This window comes from Bubalus bubalis, chromosome 16 (genome assembly GCF_019923935.1).
Source record: "Bubalus bubalis isolate 160015118507 breed Murrah chromosome 16, NDDB_SH_1, whole genome shotgun sequence".
In the NCBI taxonomy this organism is placed as follows: domain Eukaryota; kingdom Metazoa; phylum Chordata; class Mammalia; order Artiodactyla; family Bovidae; genus Bubalus; species Bubalus bubalis.
Genome location: NC_059172.1, coordinates 21,419,646 through 21,426,760, shown reverse-complemented (window position 1 = coordinate 21,426,760; position 7,115 = coordinate 21,419,646). Strand labels below are relative to the sequence as shown.

Below are 7,115 nucleotides of genomic sequence, written 5' to 3'. Positions count from 1 at the left end.
GCCTGGAAAATCCCATGGACAGAGGAGTCTGGTGGGCTACAGTCCATGGGGTTGTAAAGAATCAGACACAACCGAGTATCTGAGCATATCAGGTGAGGACCCCTAAACTTCCCTCTCTCATTACTAGGTGGGTGTTCGCCTGTTTCTGCACATTTCAGCATGAACCTGGCATAAGAGAGATTGCTTCAGACTGAGAGTGCCCGTCTGCTCCCCTGCAGGTGTGTGGGAGCCTGGGGCTTCTTGGGGGGAAGTGATGCTCTCAGTTATGGGAGTTGGACTCCTTTGGTGCTGCCTTGAGCCAAGGATGGTTAGGGAGGGGAAGTGCAGCATCAAATTAAGTGCAGTGGCTGGCTAATAGCTTTCTTATAGATCAGTAATCAATTAGAATTAAAAACCGAGAAACAGAAGAAAAAATAACATTAAAAACCCAGCACCAAGAAAGAAGAAGAAAGGAAACAAAATATTTAGGTATAAATCTAACAAAATATGTACAAGATCTCTGTGAGGGAAAACTACAAAGCTCTAGGTCTATACGTACAATGGAACATTATTTAGCCTTAAAAAAAAAAAATTCTGAAACGTGCTACAATGTAAGTGAATCTTGAAGACACTAAGCTACATGAAATAATCCAGGGGCAAAGGCCAAATTCTGTAGGATTCCATGTATATGAGATACCAAGAGTAGTCAGATTCACAGAGACAGAAGGTAGCATGGTTATTGCCAAGAATGGGAAGGAGGGAATGGAAAGTTACTGTCTAATGGGTTGCGAGTTCCAGTTTGAGAAGTCGAAATTCTGGACATGAATGGTGGTGTTGGTACAACAACGTGCATGTCTGTAATGCTACTGAACTGTATATTTTAAAACATTAAATTTCATCTTATGTTTATTTTCTCACAATAAAAAAAAGGACCAAAAAAAAAAAAGAGAGAGCAGGCAGGCAGGTCTTGAGGATATTCAAGCCATGTTAAGGAACTTGAACTGATTAACATCATCACACATTCAACTCTCTAACATAGAAGGTCTTTCTCTACTTTTTCTGTTTAAACATATTTAAACAAAAATCAGATCAAATTCCATTTCTTCCATAAAACTTTCTTACAAATCTATTTTTCACCAACTGCTCCTGTACTTGCTGCCCATAAGATTAGTACCTTACTGTGTATACTGCTCTGTTCTTATTGTCTAGTTCACATAATCTTGTATGTCAATTGATAATGCTGCCACAAAAGTTATTTTTCATTAACTGTTTTGTGTTTACAGGTTTCTTAAGCTCCAGTGAGAAATGCACTATGGGAACACCTGGTAAGTATTTCTTCCAATTTTCTATCAATTATGTGTAGTTACCAAAACACCGAACTTCTTACAGAAAATTTTTACACTATTATGAGTAAAATATTCTCTATTTACAGTAAAAAAAAACTTTGCCAAATTTCTTCTTGATTTAAGAAAAGGAGTAGGCATTTCATATACAAATCCTGTAAAGTCAGAATACTTAAATTCTAAAAATGAATGGTCTGAGATGTGTGAAAGAGAGAACTGGAAATTCTCTCCCTAACAATTATTATGGAACCAAACATGAAATAAACTATTACAGGTACCATAAATTCAACTAATCTAAAACAACTTTGGATCAAGTACATAAGCACTGATTTTGCTCAGCGTATAAATAAAATGTAGGAAAATCCTTTACACATTTCTTAAACATTTAACCTTTAACTAAACTCCAAATGTTCCAAAATATGAAACAAAAATTGCCAAAATGTCTTCACGTGGCTCACTCTAACACACGTGGAAATTTACTGCTCACTTAATTTAAACTGAAAATAAAAGTTTTCGTTTATATGAAATTTACCAGTACCAGAGAATTTCATAAAGACTTTTCTTATTAACAGAAAGTTTCCATGGGTAAGAAGAAAACTAAGAAGCTGAAAGGCTTTCTGACATATTTTCTGCCATGTCAATACCAGCAAATAGGATAAATGAGTTATAAAAATTAGGTGAATAATTTACAACAAAAATTTTCACCTGAAACGCATACATTACAACAAAAACATTTTGGCCCTAATTATCAACATGATCATTTCCCAAAGTGTATTCTAATGGTCACAAGGTAAACCTCTAAAAATAGGTTCCATGGTCAAATAAATCTGGGAAACACTGAATACTAACTCATCTTAGAAATGAATAGTACCACTAGTATAGATAGAATTGGTTTAACTTTAACCTAAATCCCCCAAGTTTATCTTGATCAGGAAACACTTTTTTGATTATTCATAATGTCAATTAATATTCTGGGGAATATGTGTTCCAAAGAATGTATTTTGGGGAATTCTATCAATAAAATTTTTCCTATGTTCTTACTTTGCCTGAATTATTATCAAGAATAATTTCCCTGCAAGAAACACTGTGTTCATTCAACTATTCAGTTCAATTCAGTCACTCAGTCATGTCTGATTCTTTGTGACCTCATGGACTGCAGCACACCAGGCTTCCCTGTCCATCACCAACTCTGGGAGCTTACTCACACTCAGGTCCATAGAGTTGGTGATGCCATCCAACCATCTCATCCTCTCATCATTCAACTATTACCAGGACTAACAGAAGAATAAACATCAACAGATATTTACCATTTTTTTAAAAAAGACTGGAAAAAATAGAAAATATAAAGTAAGTATTTCTTCATGTGTATTTTAGTATTTTATTTCAGGTGTAAGTATTGGGTTGGCCAAAAATGAGTCTGTGTTTTTCCATAACATCTTAGAGAAAAACTCAAACTTTTTGGCCAACCCAATATATGTTTATATTGGCCTGCACATAAAATGTATTTTTCAATGTGGAATATTCCAAAAAAGTTGGGTTAAATACGTTTCTTTACTGCAGGATTTTTGAGAACCTTTACTGAAATTTCCAAGAGCATTTCTGGTTACAGAAATCTTTTTTTTTCCTGAAGCATCTCCAAGGACTAGTGCTGCTTGGAACACAATTTAGGAAATACTGGCTTTTGGAAACCATGCACCTCCAACCGTCTTGAGGCACATTATACAAAATCAATGTTCAGGGACTTCCCTGGCAGTCAAGTAGCTAAGACTTCACCTTACAATGCAAGAAGTGTGGGTTTGATCCCTTTGGGGAGGTAAGATCCCACATGCCCTCATGGCCAAAAAGCCAAAACATAAAACAGAAGCAATATTGTAACAAATTCAATAAAGATGTTAAAAATGATCCACACAAAAAGCAAAACAAAAAACTAAAAAAACAGCGTTCAGGTCTCACCTCTCTCAGAATATCCACAGATTTCTCATTTTAATTGCTGGTTCTTCACCACTTGTTCAAACTTCCAGTAACTTTAATTTGACTAACAAGAAGTTGTAATTAAGCACCTGTATTCCAATTCTGGCTCTATGACTTATTGGTTGTGTAGTTTATCAGCCTTGTAGTTTATAGGCCTTGCATTATTATTTAATCGCTTTCCCACATCTTCCTCAGATGATAAAATAATGGGAATAGCTATGTCAGAAGGTTTGGGATTTGTTGTTTAGGATTAAATGAGATAATATGCCTATTTAGTCCAGTGCCTGGCAATCAGCATGACAGATACCTACTGCAATCAGAATAGCACTATGATAGCAGGAGGAGTTATGAAATTCATAGTCAAAACTTAAGAAACTATTAAAAAACACTATGCTGCCACCTAGTGGCACTCTGATATAAAAATTAATGTTAGTTCCTGATAATATGGTATGAAGCAGTATAAAAATTAAAATATTCTCTCAAGTTATATTTGCACACTTCATAAATCAAGTAGAGAAATATAATTTTGAAAAAATCACTAACTACTCCAAACCAACCCTGAAACCAGGTAGGGTTATCATAAACACTCGAATTGGCTAAAGAAATAACAGCAAAGAACTGTGAAGCCCTGCAGAATAAATTCCACCCACACAGTATTTGCTGATTTTCAGGTTGGAATATTTCAGCAATGGTTTTCCATTCAAGGTACAAACAAAAACAGCCACAGACATTTATAACCAACGAAAAATAACAAATAATCAAAAATAAAGAATTTCATTAATTTAAGGGGAATCTTAGTGGAATCGTCACAGTTTTTTAATATCATTACAAATCTTTCTGGAGTTAAGAGTATAACAAACATATAATAAGTATATGGGTTTGGTTCAATATGAATTTATTAAGTAACTTCTACATACAAGACCGAATGCTTTACAGAACAGATGGGGAATCTTCGTTCATTCTTTCTAAATGAATTGCACTGGGTTGGTTGGTTGGTTTGTTCTTCCTGGCCCCAGCTTGTGCCATGCAGGATCTTAGCTCCTCAAGCAGGGATGGAACCCTTGCCCGCTACAGTGGAAGCCTGGAGTCTTAACCACTGGACTGCCAAGGAAGTCCCCTAAATGAACTAATTATAAAAGTCCCCATAAACGCTTTGAGAGACATCACTATCCAAACGTAAAGCTAAGAGGAAGATTAACACAACAACATGAGTTACTTAAACCCACAACTCAGCATCATCAGGATTAGGTCAGCCATTTCCTCAGCGAGACTCCATTTCAGTCAGCTTGTGCAAAGCACTTCAGAATAAAATTACCCTAAGAATAAAGAAAACCGGAGAAATTTTCCTCAAGAATGTACGCACTTCAGTAACTGCTCACAGCCTGAGAAGAATTTTTGCACGATACTTCAAATATTCTGCAAAGTAACATCCACCAAAGAAAACTGAGACTCATTATAGTCTGAAATGATACTAACTTTGAGCACCAAACTCCTTCTAAATTTTTCACAAGAGTGACCAACATGATTACAGATTCTAAAATGCAAACGAGATGTTTACAAACAAAACCACCCTAAGGCACGCGTATAGAATGGATGTGGCTACCCTTCCCTATAACGCACACACACAAGACCCACGTACTAACCTGCAGCCTCCACAGCCTTTTCAGGAAAAGCCACGAGACGCCCAGAGAGAGGTCCAACAGTGCGGCGGGTGGAAGATTCTAGACGCCACAACGCAAAAATCAGGGGACCTGGGGTCAAGTCAAATACCCTGAGCAGCCAGAGATGCAGGTCCAACTCTTAAATGGACCTTAGACGAAAAAGAATCGGGACTGCCTCCAAACAGTCACCCGCAAGTTATTGACCACTCCGAGTTACCTCAGTCGAAGGCCTCTATCGCCCCGCCGCTCCCATGCTTCCGGTTCACCTAACAGTACTTCCGGTTCGCCGTACAGTACTTCCGGTTTTCATTCCTCTGGATCCCTAGTTGAGTGTGGATGGAGAACCTTGAGCACCTGGGGCAATACGATTGTTCTTTTGTTTGGTTGTTTTTAAGATAAAGCTCCTGGAACCTTATCTCTGGATGTTCCATGTTTTTCTTTGTTCCCTCTAAGTATTGGTTAACATATCCATGTTAAAAAAAAAAATTATTGGGATCCTGTTTGTGTTTCTGAGAGTGAACGGGTTCACAGCTGACAAGCATCCAACAGAATCAGCTTACTAGGAGATTGATGAGTGGCAGCCATGTGTGTGATGGTGCATGATCTCAAGTTTTCAGTCTGAAACCTCCTGAGAAGAGAAAAAAAAATCTTTGAAAGGATAAAGTGAAACCTAATAGGAGCAATAGGAACTGCAAATGGGGACAGGAGAAAGAGGGAGCCCTCACTGATCTTTATATACTTTTTATGTTTGAATCAGGTAAAACTATTATCCATGCAAAAAATTAAATGTTTAAGTGAAATAATAAAGAGATAATCACAACACCTATTCCAGCACCTAACTAATATAGAATACAACATATTTCAGGCCTCCTGTCTATAGTTTTTGCTCTGTTATCAAAATCTGAAAGAAATGGCTCCTCTCCTCAAATTTTTAACCATATTTGCAGGTAAAAGTCTATCTGGAACTCTCTTTTAACTCTCTCACTTCCTTCAGGTCTTTGCCCAAATGTCACCATTTTAGGGAGACCTTGCTTGACTACCCTAAATAAAACAGTAACACCCATACATGTAGCCTACTACCCCTTTCCCTTGCTTTTTTTTTTTAAATGTAAACAGTGCCCCTGAAATTAAACTTTGTAATAGACTGCACTATTGGCTTCCCTACACAAGGTCTTGAGTTTCTTTGTTTTCTTGGTGGAGCTGCAGGGCTAGCTTGTGGGATCTTAGTTCCCCCATCAGGGGCACAGCAATGAAAGCAGAGTCCTAAGCATTGGACTCCTGGGAATTCTGCCACCCGCCTCTTGCTTTATACTCTGCAACACAATCACCAGCTAACATGGTATATTTGTTTATTGTCTGTATCCTGAAACATAAGCTCCATGTAGGCAGAGACTACTTTTACTTTTTAAAAACTATTTTAAACTAAAATATAGTTGACCTATGATATTATGTTACAGGTGTATAACAGTGATTCACAATTTTTAAAGGTTATACTCCATTTATGAAAGTCAAAGTGTTAATCACTCAGCCGTGTCTGAATCCTTGTGACCCACGTGGACCATAGCCTGATAGGCTCCTCTGTCTATAGAATACTCCAGGCAAGAATACTGGCGTGGATAGCCATTCCCTTCTCCAGGGAATCTTCCCAACCCAGGGATCAAACCCAGGTATCCTGCACTGCAGGCAGATTCTTTACAGTTTGAGCCACTAGGGAAGCACATACTCCCTTCATAGTTATTATTATAAAATATTGACTACATTCCCTGTATTTTACTATATACCCTTGTATTTTATTTATTTTGTACGTAATAGTTCATACCTCTATTAATCCCTTGCCCCTTTCTTGCCCCTCCCCACCTTCCCTCACTGATAATCACTAGTTTATCCCCTTTATCTGTGGGTCTGTTTCTTTTTCTTGTATTCAGTAGTTTGCTGTATTTTTTAGATTCCACATACAAATACAGTATTTGTCTTTCTCTGTCTGATTTATTTCACTAAGCGTGTAACACCCTCCAAGTCCATCCATGTTGCTTCAAATGGCAAAATTTCATTTTTTTTTAATGCATGAATAGTAGGCCCTTGTGTATATATACCACCACTTCATAATACATTCATCTATTAATGGACATCTAGGTTGCTTCCATACATGACAATTTTAACT

The 7,115-nt window shown here is 37.2% G+C and overlaps 1 protein-coding gene across 28 annotated transcripts in view; it reads right to left on the bottom strand.

Moving 5' to 3' along the window:
* Positions 1-5,546, bottom strand: part of CCDC73 (coiled-coil domain containing 73) — a 154,014-nt gene extending 148,468 nt beyond the window's left edge. For 27 of the 28 annotated variants that reach the window (XM_025266272.2, XM_044929284.1, XM_044929287.1 and 24 more), the window contains exon 1: positions 4,937-5,165. The gene's annotated coding sequence lies outside the window, so the exon portion shown is untranslated. The other variant, XM_044929282.1, reaches the window with a different exon arrangement.
* Positions 5,547-7,115: the final 1,569 nt, after the last annotated feature.